Source organism: Gorilla gorilla, chromosome 14, assembly GCF_029281585.2.
Source record: "Gorilla gorilla gorilla isolate KB3781 chromosome 14, NHGRI_mGorGor1-v2.1_pri, whole genome shotgun sequence".
NCBI lineage: Eukaryota > Metazoa > Chordata > Mammalia > Primates > Hominidae > Gorilla > Gorilla gorilla.
In genome coordinates this window covers 131,102,141-131,124,497 of record NC_073238.2, presented here as the reverse complement: position 1 = coordinate 131,124,497, position 22,357 = coordinate 131,102,141, and positions in this window count along the sequence as shown.

Genomic DNA, 22,357 nt, shown 5'->3' with positions numbered 1-22,357 from the left:
TCTACACTGCTATCTGTATAAACATGGAAATATCTACACCGCGATCTGTATAAACATGGAAATATCTTCACCGCTATCTGTATAAACATGGAAATATCTACAACGCTGTCTCTATAAAGTTGGAAATAACTACAACTCTATCTCTGTAAACATGGAAATATCTAGACCGCCATCTCTATAAACATGGAAATATCTACACCCCCATATGTATAAACATGGAAATATCTATTCCGCTATCTGCATAAACATGGAAATATCTACACCGCCATCTCTAAGAACATGGAAATATCTACACAGCCATCGGTATGAACATGAAAATATCTATACCGCCAGCTGTATGAACATGTAAATATCTTCACCGCCATCTGTATGAACATGGAAATATCTACACCGCTAACTGTATGATCATGGAAATATCTAAACCTCTATCTGTATGAACATGGAAATATCTACACCGTTATCAGTACGAACATTGAAATATGTACACCGCTATCTGTATGAACATGCAAATATCTACACAGCCATCTGTATATCAATGGAAATACCTACACTGCTATCTCTATAAACATGGAAATAACTACACTGCTATCTGTATAAACAGGGAAATATCTACACCGCCACCTGTATGAACATGGATATATCTACACTGCCATCTGTATGAACATGGAAATATCTACACCGCCATATGTACGAACATGGACATTTCTACACCGCCATCTGTATGAACTTGTAAATATCTACACCGCCATCTGTATGAACATGGAAATATCTACACCGCTAACTGTATGAACATGGAAATATCTACACCGCTATTGGTATGAAGATGGAAATACCTACACCGCTATCTGTATGAACATGGAAATATCGACACCGCTATCTGTATGAACTTGGAAATATCTACACTGCTATCTGTATAAAATTGAAATTATCTTCTCCACTATCTCTATAAACGTGGAAATATCTACACTGTTATCTGAATAAACATGGAAATATCTACACTGCTATCTGTATAAATATGGAAATACCTTCACCGCTATCTGTATAAACATGGAAATATCTACAACGCTGTCTTTATAAACTTGGAAATAACTTCACCTCTATCTCTATAAACATGGAAATATCTAGACCGCCATCTCAATAAACATGGAAATATCTACACCACCATCTGTATAAACATGGAAATATCTATACAGCTATCTGCATAAGCATGGAAATATGTACACCGCCATCTCTATGAACATGGAAATATCTACACCGCCATCTATACGAACATGGAAATATCTACACTGCCATCTGTATGAACAAGTAAATGTCTACACCGATATCTGTATGAGCATGGAAATATCTACACCGCTAACTGTATGAACATGGAAATATCTACACCGATATCTGTATGAACATGGAAATATCTACACCGTTATCTGTATGAAAATGGAAATATCGACACCGCTATCTGTATGAACATGGAAATATCTACACCGCTATCTGTACGAACATGGAAATATCAACACCGCTATCTGTATGAACATGGAAATATCTACACAGCTATCTGTATATCAATGGAAATATCTACACTGCTATCTCTATAAATAAAAAATAACTACACTACCATCTGTATAAGCATGGAAATATCTACACCGCCACCTGTATGAACATGGAAATATCTACACTGCCATCCGTAAGAACATGGAAATATATACACCGCCATCTGTATGAACATATAAATATCTACACCGCCATCTGTGTGAACATGGAAATATCTACACCGCTAACTGTATGAACATAGAAATACCTACACTGCTATCTGTATGAACATGGAAATATCTACACCGCTATCTGTATGAACATGGAAATATCTACACCGCCATGTGTATGAACATGGATATATCTTCACCGCCATCTGTATGAACATGGATATATCTACACCGGCATCTGGATGAACATGCAAATATCTACACCGCTATCTGCATGAATATGGAAATATCTACACAGCTATCTGCATATACATGGAAATATCTACACAGATTTCTCTATAAATATGGAAATAACTACAGGGCTATCTCTATAAACTTCGAAATATCTACACCGCCATCTGTATGAACATGGAAATATCTACAACGCTGTCTCTATAAACTTGGAAATAAGTACACCTCTATCTCTATAAACATGGAAATATCTAGACCGCCATCTCTATAAACATGGAAATATCTACACCACCATCTGTATAAACATGGAAATATCTATACCGCTATCTACATAAACATGGAAATATCTACACCGCCATCTCTAAGAACATGGAAATATCTACACAGCCATCGGTATGAACATGAAAATATCTATACCGACAGCTGTATGAACATGTAAATATCTACACTGCCATCTGTATGAACATGGAATTATCTACACCGCTAACTGTATGAACATGGAAATATCTACACCGCTATCTGTATGAACATGGAAATATCTACACCGTTATCTGTATGAACATGGAAATATCTACACCGCTATCTGTATGAACATGGAAATATCTACACCGCTATCTGTACGAACATGGAAATATGTATACAGCTATCTGTATGAAGATGCAAATATTTACACAGCCATCTGTATATCAATGGAAATACCTACAGTGCTATCTCTATAAACATGGAAATAAATACACTGCTATCTGTATGAACAGGGAAATATATTCACCGCCACCTGTATGAACATGCAAATATCTACACTGCCATCCGTACGAACATGGAAATATCTACACCGCCATGTGTATGAACATGTAAATATCTACACCGCCATGTGTATGAACATGGAAATATCTACACCGCTAACTGTATGAACATGGAAATAACTACACCGCTATTGGTATGAACCTGGAAATATCTACACCGCTATCAGTATGAAAATGGAAATATCTACACCGCTATCTGTATGAACATGGAAATATCTACACCGCTATCTGTATGAACATGAAAATATCTACACCGCCATCTGAATGAACATGGAAATATCTACACCGCCATCTCTATAACAATGGAAATTTCTACACTGCTATCTCTATAAACATAGAAATAACTACACCGCTATCTGTATAAACATGGAAATAACTACACCGCCATCTCAATGAGCATGGAAATATCTACACAGCCATTTGTATGAACATGGAAATACCTACACCGCCATCTGTATGAACATGGAAATATCTTCACCGCCATCTGTATGAACATGGATATATGTGCACCGGCATCTGGATGAAGATGGAAATATCTACACCGCTAACTGCATGAACTTGGAAATATCTACACAGCTATCTGAATATACATGGAAATATCTACACAGATTTCTCTATAAATACGGAAATAATTACAGCGCTATATCTATAAACTACGAAATATCTACACCGCCATCTGTATGAACATGGAAATATCTACACCGCCATGTGTACAAACATGGACATATCTACACCGGCATCTGTATTAAGATGGAAATATTTACACCGCCGTCTCTATAACCATGGAAATATCTGCCCAATTATCTGTATAAACATGGAAATATCCGCACCGCTATCTGTATAAACATGGAAATATCTACACTGCTATCTGCAAAAACATGGAAATATCCACACCGCTATCTGTGTAAACATGGAAATGACTACACCGCTATCTGTGTAAACATGGAAATATCTACACCGCCATCTGTGTAAACATGAAAATATCTACACCGCCATCCCTATAAACATGGAAATATATACACCGCCATCTGTATGAACATGGAAATATCTACACCGCTATCTGTATGAACATGGAAATATCTACACCGCTATCTGTATGAACATGGAAATATCTACACCGCTATCTGTATGAACATGGAAATATCTATACCACTATCTGAATGAACATGAAAATATCTACACAGCTATCTGTATATCAATGGAAATATCTACACTGCTATCTATATAAACATGGAAATAACTACACTGCTATCTGTATAAACAGGGAAATATCTACACCGCCACCTGTATGAACATGGAAATATCTACACTGCCATCCGTACGAACATGGAAATATCTACACCGCCATCTGTATGAACATGTAAATATCTACACCGCCATCTGTATGAACATGGAAATATCTACACCAATAACTGTATGAACATGGAAATATCTACACCGCTATTGGTATGAACATGGAAATATCTACACCGCATTCTGTATGAAAATGGAAATATCTACACCGCTATCTGTATGAACATGGAAATATCTACACCGCCATCTGAATGAACATGTAAATATCTACACCGCCATCTCTATATCAGTGGAAATTTCTACACTGCTATCTCTATAAACATGGAAATAACTACACCGCTATCTGTATAAACATGGAAATATCTACACCGCCATCTCTATGAACATGGAAATATCTACACCACCATTTGTATGAACATGAAAATATCTACACCGCCATCTCTATGAACATGTAAATAACTACACAGCCATTTGTATGAACATGGAAATACCTACACCGCCATTGGTATGAACATGGAAATATCTACACCACCATCTGTATGAACATGGAAATATCTTCACCGCCATCTGTATGAACATGGATATATGTACAACGGCATCTGGATGAACATGGAAATATCTACACCGCTATCTGCATGAACATGGAAATATCTACACAGCTATCTGAATATACATGGAAATATCTACACAGATTTCTCTATAAATATGGAAATAACTACAGCGCTATCTCTATAAACTTCGAAATATCTACACCGCCATCTGTATGAACATGGAAATATCTACACCGCCATCTGTACGAACATGGACATATCTACACCGTTATCTGTATGAAAAAGGAAATATCTACACCGCTATCTGTATGAACATGGAAATATCTACACCTCTATCTGTATGAACATGGAAATATCTACACCGCTAACTGTATGAACATGGAAATATCTACACCTCTATCTGTATGAACATGGAAATATCTACACCGCCATTCCAATAAACATGGAAATATCTACACCGCTATCTGAATGAACATGGAAATATCTACACCGCTATCTGTATGAACATGGAAATATCTACACTGCTATCTGTATATCAATGGTAATATCTACACTGCTATCTCTATAAACATGAAAATAACTACACTGCTATCTGTATAAACATGGAAATATGTACACCGCCACCTGTATGAACATGGAAATATCTACACTGCCATCCGTCCGAACATGGAAATATCTACACCGCCATCTGTATGAACATGTAAATATCTACACCGCCATCTATATGAACATGGAAATATCTACACCGCTAACTGTATGAACATTGAAATATCTACACCGCTATTTGTATGAACATGGAAATATCTACACCGCTTTCTGTATGAACACGGAAATATCTACACCGCTATCTGTATGAACATGGAAATATCTACACCGCTATCTGTATGAACATGGAAATATCTACAGCGCTATCTGTATGAACATGGAAATATCTACACCGCTATCTGTATGAACATGCAAATATCTACACATCTATCTGTATATCAGTGGAAATATCTACACTGCTATCTCTATAAACATGGAAATAACTACACTGCTATCTGTATAAACATGGAAATATCTTCAATGCCATCTCTATGAACATGGAAATATCTACGCCGCCATTTGTATGAACATGGAAATACCTACACCGCCATCTCTATGAACATGGAAATATTTACACCGCAATTTGTATGAACATGGAAATATCTACACCGCCATCTGTATGAACATGGATATATCTACACCGGCATCTGGATGAACATGGAAATATCTACACCGCTATCTGCATGAACATGGAGATATCTACACAGCTGTCTGCATATGCATGGAAATATCTACACAGTTTTCTCTATAAATATGGAAATAACTACAGCGCTGTCTCTATAAAAATGGAAATATCTACACCGCCATCTGTATGAACATGGAAATATCTACACCACCATCTGTACGAACATGGAAATATCTATACCGCTTTCTGCATAAACATGGAAATATCTACACCGCCATCTCTATGGACATGGAAATATCTACACAGCTAACTGTATGAACATGGAAATATCTACACCGCTATCTGTATGAACATGCACATATCTACACAGCTATCTGTATATCAATGGAAATATCTACACTGCTATCTCTATAAACATGGAAACATCTACACTGCTATCTGTATAAACATGGAAATATCTACACCGCCATTTGTATGAACATGGAAGTATCTACACCACTAACTGTATGAATATGGAAATATCTACACCGCTATCTGAATAAACATGGAAATATCTACACCGCTATCTGTATGAACATCCAAATATCTACACAGCTATCTGTATATCAATGGAAATATCTACACTGCTATCTCTATAAACATGGTAATAACTACACTGCTATCTGTATAAACATGGAAATATCTACACCGTCATCTCTATGAACATGGAAATATCTACACCGACATTTGTATGAGCATGGAAATATCCACACCGCTATCTGTGTAAACATGGAAATGTCTACACAGCTATCTGTCTAAACATGGAAATATCTACACCGACGTCTGTGTAAACATGAAAATATCTACACTGCAATACCTATAAACGTGGAAATATCTACACTGCTATCTGTATGAACTTGGAAATATCTACACTGCTCTCTGTATAAAATTGAAATTATCTACACCACTATCTCTATAAACATGGAAATATCTACACTGCTATCTGTATAAACATGGAAATATCTACACCGCGATCTGTATAAACATGGAAATATCTTCACCGCTATCTGTATAAACATGGAAATATCTACAACGCTGTCTCTATAAAGTTGGAAATAACTACAACTCTATCTCTGTAAACATGGAAATATCTAGACCGCCATCTCTATAAACATGGAAATATCTACACCCCCATATGTATAAACATGGAAATATCTATTCCGCTATCTGCATAAACATGGAAATATCTACACCGCCATCTCTAAGAACATGGAAATATCTACACAGCCATCGGTATGAACATGAAAATATCTATACCGCCAGCTGTATGAACATGTAAATATCTTCACCGCCATCTGTATGAACATGGAAATATCTACACCGCTAACTGTATGATCATGGAAATATCTAAACCTCTATCTGTATGAACATGGAAATATCTACACCGTTATCAGTACGAACATTGAAATATGTACACCGCTATCTGTATGAACATGCAAATATCTACACAGCCATCTGTATATCAATGGAAATACCTACACTGCTATCTCTATAAACATGGAAATAACTACACTGCTATCTGTATAAACAGGGAAAAATCTACACCGCCACCTGTATGAACATGGATATATCTACACTGCCATCTGTATGAACATGGAAATATCTACACCGCCATATGTACGAACATGGACATTTCTACACCGCCATCTGTATGAACTTGTAAATATCTACACCGCCATCTGTATGAACATGGAAATATCTACACCGCTAACTGTATGAACATGGAAATATCTACACCGCTATTGGTATGAAGATGGAAATACCTACACCGCTATCTGTATGAACATGGAAATATCGACACCGCTATCTGTATGAACTTGGAAATATCTACACTGCTATCTGTATAAAATTGAAATTATCTTCTCCACTATCTCTATAAACGTGGAAATATCTACACTGTTATCTGAATAAACATGGAAATATCTACACTGCTATCTGTATAAATATGGAAATACCTTCACCGCTATCTGTATAAACATGGAAATATCTACAACGCTGTCTTTATAAACTTGGAAATAACTTCACCTCTATCTCTATAAACATGGAAATATCTAGACCGCCATCTCAATAAACATGGAAATATCTACACCACCATCTGTATAAACATGGAAATATCTATACAGCTATCTGCATAAGCATGGAAATATGTACACCGCCATCTCTATGAACATGGAAATATCTACACCGCCATCTATACGAACATGGAAATATCTACACTGCCATCTGTATGAACAAGTAAATGTCTACACCGATATCTGTATGAGCATGGAAATATCTACACCGCTAACTGTATGAACATGGAAATATCTACACCGATATCTGTATGAACATGGAAATATCTACACCGTTATCTGTATGAAAATGGAAATATCGACACCGCTATCTGTATGAACATGGAAATATCTACACCGCTATCTGTACGAACATGGAAATATCAACACCGCTATCTGTATGAACATGGAAATATCTACACAGCTATCTGTATATCAATGGAAATATCTACACTGCTATCTCTATAAATAAAAAAAAACTACACTACCATCTGTATAAGCATGGAAATATCTACACCGCCACCTGTATGAACATGGAAATATCTACACTGCCATCCGTAAGAACATGGAAATATATACACCGCCATCTGTATGAACATATAAATATCTACACCGCCATCTGTGTGAACATGGAAATATCTACACCGCTAACTGTATGAACATAGAAATACCTACACTGCTATCTGTATGAACATGGAAATATCTACACCGCTATCTGTATGAACATGGAAATATCTACACCGCCATGTGTATGAACATGGATATATCTTCACCGCCATCTGTATGAACATGGATATATCTACACCGGCATCTGGATGAACATGCAAATATCTACACCGCTATCTGCATGAATATGGAAATATCTACACAGCTATCTGCATATACATGGAAATATCTACACAGATTTCTCTATAAATATGGAAATAACTACAGGGCTATCTCTATAAACTTCGAAATATCTACACCGCCATCTGTATGAACATGGAAATATCTACAACGCTGTCTCTATAAACTTGGAAATAAGTACACCTCTATCTCTATAAACATGGAAATATCTAGACCGCCATCTCTATAAACATGGAAATATCTACACCACCATCTGTATAAACATGGAAATATCTATACCGCTATCTACATAAACATGGAAATATCTACACCGCCATCTCTAAGAACATGGAAATATCTACACAGCCATCGGTATGAACATGAAAATATCTATACCGACAGCTGTATGAACATGTAAATATCTACACTGCCATCTGTATGAACATGGAATTATCTACACCGCTAACTGTATGAACATGGAAATATCTACACCGCTATCTGTATGAACATGGAAATATCTACACCGTTATCTGTATGAACATGGAAATATCTACACCGCTATCTGTATGAACATGGAAATATCTACACCGCTATCTGTACGAACATGGAAATATGTATACAGCTATCTGTATGAAGATGCAAATATTTACACAGCCATCTGTATATCAATGGAAATACCTACAGTGCTATCTCTATAAACATGGAAATAAATACACTGCTATCTGTATGAACAGGGAAATATATTCACCGCCACCTGTATGAACATGCAAATATCTACACTGCCATCCGTACGAACATGGAAATATCTACACCGCCATGTGTATGAACATGTAAATATCTACACCGCCATGTGTATGAACATGGAAATATCTACACCGCTAACTGTATGAACATGGAAATAACTACACCGCTATTGGTATGAACCTGGAAATATCTACACCGCTATCAGTATGAAAATGGAAATATCTACACCGCTATCTGTATGAACATGGAAATATCTACACCGCTATCTGTATGAACATGAAAATATCTACACCGCCATCTGAATGAACATGGAAATATCTACACCGCCATCTCTATAACAATGGAAATTTCTACACTGCTATCTCTATAAACATAGAAATAACTACACCGCTATCTGTATAAACATGGAAATAACTACACCGCCATCTCAATGAGCATGGAAATATCTACACAGCCATTTGTATGAACATGGAAATACCTACACCGCCATCTGTATGAACATGGAAATATCTTCACCGCCATCTGTATGAACATGGATATATGTGCACCGGCATCTGGATGAAGATGGAAATATCTACACCGCTAACTGCATGAACTTGGAAATATCTACACAGCTATCTGAATATACATGGAAATATCTACACAGATTTCTCTATAAATACGGAAATAATTACAGCGCTATATCTATAAACTACGAAATATCTACACCGCCATCTGTATGAACATGGAAATATCTACACCGCCATGTGTACAAACATGGACATATCTACACCGGCATCTGTATTAAGATGGAAATATTTACACCGCCGTCTCTATAACCATGGAAATATCTGCCCAATTATCTGTATAAACATGGAAATATCCGCACCGCTATCTGTATAAACATGGAAATATCTACACTGCTATCTGCAAAAACATGGAAATATCCACACCGCTATCTGTGTAAACATGGAAATGACTACACCGCTATCTGTGTAAACATGGAAATATCTACACCGCCATCTGTGTAAACATGAAAATATCTACACCGCCATCCCTATAAACATGGAAATATATACACCGCCATCTGTATGAACATAGAAATATCTACACCGCTATCTGTATGAACATGGAAATATCTACACCGCTATCTGTATGAACATGGAAATATCTACACCGCTATCTGTATGAACATGGAAATATCTATACCACTATCTGAATGAACATGAAAATATCTACACAGCTATCTGTATATCAATGGAAATATCTACACTGCTATCTATATAAACATGGAAATAACTACACTGCTATCTGTATAAACAGGGAAATATCTACACCGCCACCTGTATGAACATGGAAATATCTACACTGCCATCCGTACGAACATGGAAATATCTACACCGCCATCTGTATGAACATGTAAATATCTACACCGCCATCTGTATGAACATGGAAATATCTACACCAATAACTGTATGAACATGGAAATATCTACACCGCTATTGGTATGAACATGGAAATATCTACACCGCTTTCTGTATGAAAATGGAAATATCTACACCGCTATCTGTATGAACATGGAAATATCTACACCGCCATCTGAATGAACATGTAAATATCTACACCGCCATCTCTATATCAGTGGAAATTTCTACACTGCTATCTCTATAAACATGGAAATAACTACACCGCTATCTGTATAAACATGGAAATATCTACACCGCCATCTCTATGAACATGGAAATATCTACACCACCATTTGTATGAACATGAAAATATCTACACCGCCATCTCTATGAACATGTAAATAACTACACAGCCATTGGTATGAACATGGAAATACCTACACCGCCATTGGTATGAACATGGAAATATCTACACCACCATCTGTATGAACATGGAAATATCTTCACCGCCATCTGTATGAACATGGATATATGTACAACGGCATCTGGATGAACATGGAAATATCTACACCGCTATCTGCATGAACATGGAAATATCTACACAGCTATCTGAATATACATGGAAATATCTACACAGATTTCTCTATAAATATGGAAATAACTACAGCGCTATCTCTATAAACTTCGAAATATCTACACCGCCATCTGTATGAACATGGAAATATCTACACCGCCATCTGTACGAACATGGACATATCTACACCGTTATCTGTATGAAAAAGGAAATATCTACACCGCTATCTGTATGAACATGGAAATATCTACACCTCTATCTGTATGAACATGGAAATATCTACACCGCTAACTGTATGAACATGGAAATATCTACACCTCTATCTGTATGAACATGGAAATATCTACACCGCCATTCCAATAAACATGGAAATATCTACACCGCTATCTGTATGAACATGGAAATATCTACACCGCTATCTGTATGAACATGGAAATATCTACACAGCTATCTGTATATCAATGGTAATATCTACACTGCTATCTCTATAAACATGAAAATAACTACACTGCTATCTGTATAAACATGGAAATATGTACACCGCCACCTGTATGAACATGGAAATATCTACACTGCCATCCGTCCGAACATGGAAATATCTACACCGCCATCTGTATGAACATGTAAATATCTACACCACCATCTATATGAACATGGAAATATCTACACCGCTAACTGTATGAACATTGAAATATCTACACCGCTATTTGTATGAACATGGAAATATCTACACCGCTTTCTGTATGAACACGGAAATATCTACACCGCTATCTGTATGAACATGGAAATATCTACACCGCTATCTGTATGAACATGGAAATATCTACAGCGCTATCTGTATGAACATGGAAATATCTAAACCGCTATCTGTATGAACATGCAAATATCTACACATCTATCTGTATATCAGTGGAAATATCTACACTGCTATCTCTATAAACATGGAAATAACTACACTGCTATCTGTATAAACATGGAAATATCTTCAATGCCATCTCTATGAACATGGAAATATCTACGCCGCCATTTGTATGAACATGGAAATACCTACACCGCCATCTCTATGAACATGGAAATATTTACACCGCAATTTGTATGAACATGGAAATATCTACACCGCCATCTGTATGAACATGGATATATCTACACCGGCATCTGGATGAACATGGAAATATCTACACCGCTATCTGCATGAACATGGAGATATCTACACAGCTGTCTGCATATGCATGGAAATATCTACACAGTTTTCTCTATAAATATGGAAATAACTACAGCGCTGTCTCTATAAAAATGGAAATATCTACACCGCCATCTGTATGAACATGGAAATATCTACACCACCATCTGTACGAACATGGAAATATCTATACCGCTTTCTGCATAAACATGGAAATATCTACACCGCCATCTCTATGGACATGGAAATATCTACACAGCTAACTGTATGAACATGGAAATATCTACACCGCTATCTGTATGAACATGCACATATCTACACAGCTATCTGTATATCAATGGAAATATCTACACTGCTATCTCTATAAACATGGAAATAACTACACTGCTATCTGTATAAACATGGAAATAACCACACTGCCATCTGTATGAACATGGAAATATCCACACAGCCATCCGTACAAACATGGAAATATCTACACCACCATCTCTATGAACATGTAAATATCTACACCGCCATCTGTATGAACATGGAAATATCTACACCGCTATCTGTATGAACATGGAAATATCTACACCGCTATCTGTATGAACATGGAAATATCTACACCGCTATCTGTATGAACATGCAAATACCTACACAGCGATCTGTGTATCAATGGATATATCTACACTGCTGTCTTTATAAACATGGAAATTACTACACTGCTATCTGTATAAACATGGAAATATCTACACCGCCATGTCTATGAACATGGAAATATCTACACAGCCATTTGTATGAACATGGAAATATCTACACCGCCATCTCTATGAACATGGAAATATCTACACCACCATTTGTATGAACATGGAAATATCTACACCGCCATCTCTATGAACATGGAATTATCTACACCGCCATCTCTATAAACGTGGAAATATCTACATCGCTAACTGTATGAATTTGGAAATATCTACACTGCTCTCAGTATAAAATTGAAATTATCTACACCACTATCTCTATAAACATGGAAATATCTACACTCCTATCTGTATAAACATGGAAATATCTACACCACTACCTGTATAAACATGAAAATATCTTCACCGCTATCTGTATAAACATGGAAATATCTAGACCGCCATCTCTATAAACATGGAAATATCTACACCACCATCTGTATAAACATGGAAATATCTACACCGCCATCTGCATAAACATGGAAATATCTACACCGCGATCTCTATGAACATGGAAATATCTACACCGCCATCTGTATGAACATGTAAATATCTACACCGCCATCTGTATGAACATGGAAATATCTACACCGCCAACTGTATGAACATAGAAATATCTACACCGCTATCTGTATGAACATGGAAATATCTACACCGCTATCTGTACGAACATGGAAATATCTACACCGCTATCTGTATGAACATGCAAATATCTACACCGCTATCTGTATGAACATGGAAATATCTACACCGCTATCTGTATGAACATGCATATATCTACACTGCTATCTGTATGAACATGGAAATATCTACACCGTTATCTGTATGAACATGGAAATATCTACACTGCTATCTGTATGAACATGGAAATATCTACACCGCTATCTGTACGAACATGGAAATATCTACACTGCTACCTGTATGAACATGCAAGTATCTACACAGTTATCTGTATATCAATGGAAATATCTACACTGCTATCTCTATAAACATGGAAATAACTACAATGCTATCTGCATAAACATGGAAATATCTACACCGCCTCCTGTATGAACATGGAAATACCTACACTGCCTTCCGTATGAACATGGAAATATCTACACCGCCATCTGTATGAGCATGGAAATATCTACACCGCTATCTGTATGATCATGCAAATATCTACACAGCTATCTGTATATCAATAGAAATATCTACAATGCTATCTCTATAAACATGGAAATAACTACACTGCTGTCTGTATAAACATGGAAATATCTACACCGCCATCTCTATGAACATGGAAATACCTACACCGCTATTTGTATGAACATGGAAATATACACACCGCCATCTCTATGAACATGGAAATGTCTACACCGCCATTTGTATGAACATGGAAATATCTACATCGCCACCTGTATGAAAATGGAAATATCTACACCGCTATCTGTATGAACATGGAAATATCTACAACGCTAACTGTATGAACATGGAAATATCTACACCGCTATCTGTATGAACATGGAAATACCTACACCGCTATCTGTATGAACATGGAAATATCTACACCGCAATCTCTATGAACATGCAAATATCTACACCGCTATCTCTATGAACATGCAAATATCTACACAGCTATCTGTATATCAATGGAAATATCCACACTAATATCTCTATAAACATGGAAATCACTACACTGCTATCTGTATAAACATGGAAATATCTACACCGCTATCTGTATAAACATGGAAATATCTGCAATGCTATCTCTATATACTTTGAAATAACTACACCACTATCTCTGTAAACATGGAAATATCTACCCCGCCATCCCTATAAACATGGAAACATCTACACCGCTATCTGTATGAACATGGAAATATCTACACCGCCATCTCTATAAACGTGGAAATATCTACACCGCTGTCTGTATGAACTTGGAAATATCTACACTGCTCTCCGTATAAAATTGAAATTATCTGCACCATTATCTCTATAAACATGGAAATATCTACACTGCTATCTGTATAAACATGGAAATATCTACACCGCCATCTGTATGAACATGGAAATATCTACACCGCCATCTGTACAAACATGGACATATCTACACCGCCATCTGTATTAAGATGGAAATATCTACACCGCTATCTGTATAAACATGGAAATATCTGCCCAACTATCTGTATAAACAATGAAATATCCGCACCGCTATCTGTATAAACATGGAAATATCTACACTGCTATCTGCATAAACATGGAAATATCCACACCGCTATCTCTGTAAACATGGAAATGTCTACACCGCTATCTGTGTAAACAGGGAAATAACTACAACGCCATCTGTGTAAACATGAAAATATCTCCCCCACCATCCCTATAAACATGGAAACATCTACACCGCTATCTGTATGAACATGGAAATATCTACACCGCCATCTCTATAAACGTGGAAATATCTACACCGCTGTCTGTATGAACTTGGAAATATCTATACTGCTCTCTGTATAAAATTGAAATTATCTACACCATTATCTCTATAAACATGGAAATATCTACACTGCTATCTGTATAAACATGAAAATATCTACACCGCTATCTGTATAAACATGGAAATCTCTTCACCGCTATGTGTATAAACATGGAAATATCTACAACGTTGTCTCTATAAACTTGGAAATAACTACACCACTATCTCTGTAAACATGGAAATATCTAGAGCGCCATCTCTATAAACATGGAAATATCTACACCGCCATCTGTATAAACATGGAAATATCTATACCGCTATCTGCATAAACATGGAAATATCTACACCGCCATCTCTATGAACATGGAAATATCTACACCGCCATCTGTACAAACATGGAGATATCTATACCGCCATCTGTATGAACATGTAAATATCTACACCGCCATCTGTATGAACATGGAAATATCTATCCCGCTAACTGTATGAACATGGAAATATCTACACCGCTGTCTGTATGAATATAGAAATATCTACACCGTTATCTGTATGAACATAGAAATATGTAAACAGCTATCTGTATGAAGATGGAAATAGCTACACAGCTATCTGTACGAACATGGAAATATCTACACCGCTATCTGTATGAACATGCAAATATCTACACCGCTATCTGCATAAACATGGAAATATCTGCCCAACTATCTGTATAAACATGGAAATGTCCGCACCGCTATCTGTATAAACATGGAAATATCTACACTGCTATCTGAATAAACATGGAAATATCCACACCGCTATCTGTGTAAACATGGAAATGTCTACACCGCTATCTGTGTAAACAGGGAAATAACTACAACGCCATCTGTGTAAACATGAAAATATCTATACCGCCATCCCTATAAACATGGAAACATCTGCACCGCTATCTGTATGAACATGGAAATATCTACACCGCCATCTCTATAAACGTGGAAATATCTACACCGCTATCTGAATGAACTTGGAAATATCTACACTGCTCTCTGTATAAAATTGAAATTATCTACACCATTATCTCTATAAACATGGAAATACCTACACTGCTATCTGTATTAACATGGAAATATCTACACCGCTATCTGTATAAACATGGAAATCTCTTCACCGCTATGTGTATAAACATGGAAATATCTACAACGCTGTCTCTATAAACTTGGAAATAACTACACCACTATCTCTGTAAACATGGAAATATCTAGAGCGCCATCTCTATAAACATGGAAATATCTACACCGCCATCTGTATAAACATGGAAATATCTATACCGCTATCTGCATAAACATGGAAATATCTACACCGCCATCTCTATGAACATGGAAATATCTACACCGCCATCTGTACGAACATGGAGATATCTATGCCGCCATCTGTATGAACATGTAAATATCTACACCGCCATCTGTATGAACATGGAAATATCTACCCCGCTAACTGTATGAACATGGAAGTATCTACACCGCTGTCTGTATGAATATAGAAATATCTACACCGTTATCTGTATGAACATAGAAATATCTACACCGCTATCTGTATGAACATGGAAATAGCTACACAGCTATCTGTACGAACATGGAAATATCTACACCGCTATCTGTATGAACATGCAAATATCTACACAGCTATCTGTATATCAATGGAAATATCTACACCGCTATCTCTATTAATATGGAAATAAGTACACTGCTATCTGTATAAACATGGAAATATCTACACAGCCACCTGTATGAACATGGAAATATCTACACTGCCATCCGTACAAACATGGAAATATCTACACCGCCATCTGTATGAACATGTAAATATCTTCACTGCCATCTGTTTGAACATGGAAATATCTACACCGCTAAATGTATGAACATGGAAATGTCTACACCGCTATTGGTATGAACATGGAAATATCTACACCGCTATCTGTATGAACACGGAAATATCTACACCGCTATCTGTATGAACATGGAAATATCTACACCGCTATCTGTATGAACATGGAAATATCTACACCGCCATTTGTATGAACATGTAAATATCTAAACCGCCAACTGTATGAAGATGGGAATATCTACACCGCTAACTGTATGAACATGGAAATATCTACACCGCTATCTGTATGAACATGGAAATATCTACACCGCTATCTGTATGAACATGGAAGTATCTACACCACTATCTGTATGAACATGGAAATATCTACACCGCTATCTCTATGAACATGCAAATATCTACACCGCTATCTCTATGAACATGCAAACATCTACACAGCTATCTGTATATCAATGGAAATATCTACACTGCTATCTCTATAAACATGGAAATAACTACAATGCTATCTCTATAAAGATGGAAATATCTACACCGCTATCTCTATGAACATGGAAATAGCTACACCGCCATTTGTATGAACATGGAAATATCTACACCGCCATCTCTATGAACAGGGAAATATCTACACCGCCATTTCTATGAACATGGAAATATCTACACCACCATCTCTATGAACATGGAAATATCTTCACCGCCATCTGTATGAACACGGATATATTTACACAGGCATCTGGATGAACATGGAAATATCTACACCGCTATCTGCATGAACATGGAAATATCTACACAGCTATCTGAATATACAAGGAAATATCTACACAGATTTCTCTGTAAATATGGAAATAACTATAGCGCTATCTCTATAAACTTTGAAATATCTACACCGCCATCTGTATGAATATGGAAATATCTACACTGCCATCTGTACGAACATGGACATATCTACACCGCCATCTGTATTAAGATGGAAATATCTACACCGCTATCTGTATAAACATGGAAATATCTGCCCAACTATCTGTATAAACATGGAAATATCCGCACCGCTATCTGTATAAACATGGAAATATCTACACTGCTATCTGCATAAACATGGAAATATCCACACCGCTATCTGTGTAAACATGGAAATGTCTACAGCGCTATCTGTGTAAACAGGGAAATATCTACACCGCCATCTGTGTAAACATGAAAATATTTACACCGTCATCCCTATAAACATGGAAACATCTACACCGCCATCTGTATGAACATGGAAATATCTACACCGCCATCTCTATAAACGTGGAAATATCTATACCGCTATCTGCATAAACATGGAAATATCTACACCGCCATCTCTATGAACATGGAAATATCTACACCGCCATCTGTACGAACATGGAAATATCTATACCACCATCTGTATGAACATGTAAATATCTACACAGCCATCTGTATGAACATGGAAATATCTACACCGCTAACTGTGTGAACATGGAAATATCTACCCCGCTATCTGTATGAACATGGAAATATCTACACCGTTATCTGTATGAACATGGAAATATCTACACCGCTATCTGTATGAACATGGAAATATATACACCGCTATCTGTACGAAGATGGAAATATCTACACCGCTATCTGTATATCAATGGAAATATCTACACAGCTGTCTCTATAAACATGGAAATAACTACACTGCTATCTGTATAAACATGGAAATATCTACACCGCCACCTGTATGAACATGGAAATATCTACACTGCCATCTGTATGACCATGCAAATATCTACACAGCTATCTGTATATCAATGGAAATATCTACACTGCTATCTCTATAAACATGGAAATAACTACACTTCTATCTGTACAAATATGGAAATATCTACACCGCCATCTCTATGAACATGGAAATATCTACACCGCAATTTGTATGAACATGGAAATAACTACACCGCTAACAGTATGAACATGGAAATGTCTACACCGCTATTGGTATGAACCTGGAAATATCTAGACCGCTATCTGTATGAACATGGAAATATCTACACCGCTATCTGTATGAACATGGAAATCTCTACACCGCTATCTGTATGAACATGGAAATATCTACACCGCCATCTGTATGAACATGTAAATATCTACACCGCTGTCTGTATGAACATGGAAATATCTACACCGCTATCTGTATGAACATGTAAATATCTACACAGCTATCTGTATATCAATGGAAATATCCACACTGGTATGTCTTTAAACACGGAAATAACTACACTGCTATCTGTATAAACATGGAAATATCTACACGGCCATCTCTATGAAAATGGAAATATCTACACTGATTTCTCTATAAATATGGAAATAACTACAGCGCTATCTCTATAAACTTCGAAATATCTACACCGCCATCTGTATGAACATGGAAATATCTACACCACCGTCTATACGAACATGGACATATCTACACATCCATCTGTTTTAAGATGGAAATATCTACACCGATATCTGTATAAACATGGAAATATCTGCACGACTATCTGTATAAACATGGAAATATCTGCACGACTATCTGTATAAACATGGAAATAACCGCACCGCTATCTGTATAAACATGGAAATATCTACACCTCTATCTGCATAAACATGGAAATATCCACACCGCTATCTGTGTAAACATAGAAATGTCTACACCGCTATCTGTGTAAACATGGAAATATCTACACTGCCATCTGTGTAAGCATGAAAATATCTACACCGCCATCTCTATAAACATGTAAATATCTACTCCGCCATCTGTATGAACATGGAAATATCTACACGGCCATGTCTATAAACGTGGAAATATCTACACTGCTATCTGTATGAACTTGGAAATATCTACACTACTATCTGTATAAAATAGGAATTATCTACCCCACTATGTCTATAAACATGGAAATATCTACCCTGCTATCTGTATAAACATGGAAATATCTACACCGCTATCTGTATAAACATGGAAATAACTTCATCGCTATCTGTATATACATGGAAATATCTACAATGCCGTCTCTATAAGCTTTGAAATAACTACACCACTATCTCTATAAACATGGAAATATCCAGACCGCCATCTGTATAAACATGGAATTATCTACACCACCATCTGGAAAAACATGGAAATATCTATACCGCTATCTGCATAAACATGGAAATATCTGCACCGCCATCTCTATGAACATGGAAATATCTACACCGCCATCTGTACGAACATGGAAATATCTATACCGCCATCTGTATGAACATGTAAATATCTACACCGCCATCTGTATGAACATGGAAATATCTGCACCGCTAACTGTATGAACATGGAAACATCTACACCGCTATCTGTATGAACATGGAAATATCTACACCGTTATCTGTAAGAACATGGAAATATCTACACCGCTATCATTATGAACATGGAAATATCTACACCGCTATCTGTATGACCATGCAAATATCTACACAGCTATCTGTATATCAATGGAAATATCTACACTGCTATCTCTATAAACATGGAAATAACTACACTACTATCTGTATAAACGTGGAAATATCTACACCGCCACCTGCATGAACATGGAAATGTCTACACTGCCATCCGCACAAACATGGAAATATCTACACTGCCATCTGTATGAACATGAAAATATCTACACCGCCATCTGTATGAACATGGAAATATCTACACCGCTAGCTGTATGAACATGGAAATGTCTACACCACTAGTGGTATGAACCTGGAAATATCTAGACCGCTATCTGTATGAACATGGAAATATCTAGACCGCTATCTGTATGAACATGGAAATCTCTACACCGCTATCTGTATGAACATGGAAATATCTACACCGCTATCTGTATGAACATGTAAATATCTACACCGCTATCTGTATGAACATGGAAATATTTACACCGCTATCTGTATGAACATGTAAATATTTTCACAGCTATCTGTATATCAATGGAAATATCCACACTGGTATGTCTATAAACACGGAAATAACTACACTGCTATCTGTATAAACATGGAAATATCTACACGGCCATCTCTATGAACATGGAAATATCTACACCGCCATTTGTATGAACCTGGAATTAACTAAACCGCCATCTCTATGAACATGGAAATATCTACACCGCCATTTGAATGAACATGGAAATACCTACACCACCATCTGTATGAACATGGAAATATCTTCACCGCCATCTGTATGAACATGGATATATGTACACCGGCATCAGGATGAACATGGAATTATCTACACCGGATCTGCATGAACATGGAAATATCTACACAGCTATCTGCATATACATGGAAATATCTACACAGATTTCTCTATAAATATGGAAATAACTACAGCGCTATCTCTATAAACTTCGAAATATCTACACCGCCATCTGTATGAACATGGAAATATCTACACCGCCGTCTATACGAACATGGACATATCTACACCTCCATCTGTTTTAAGATGGAAATATCTACACCGATATCTGTATAAACATGGAAATATCTGCACGACTATCTGTATAAACATGGAAATAACCGCACCGCTATCTGTATAAACATGGAAATATCTACACCGCTATCTGCATAAACATGGAAATATCCACACCTCTATCTGTGTAAACATAGAAATGTCTACACCGCTATCTGTGTAAACATGGAAATATCTACACTGCCATCTGTGTAAGCATGAAAATATCTACACCGCCATCTCTATAAACA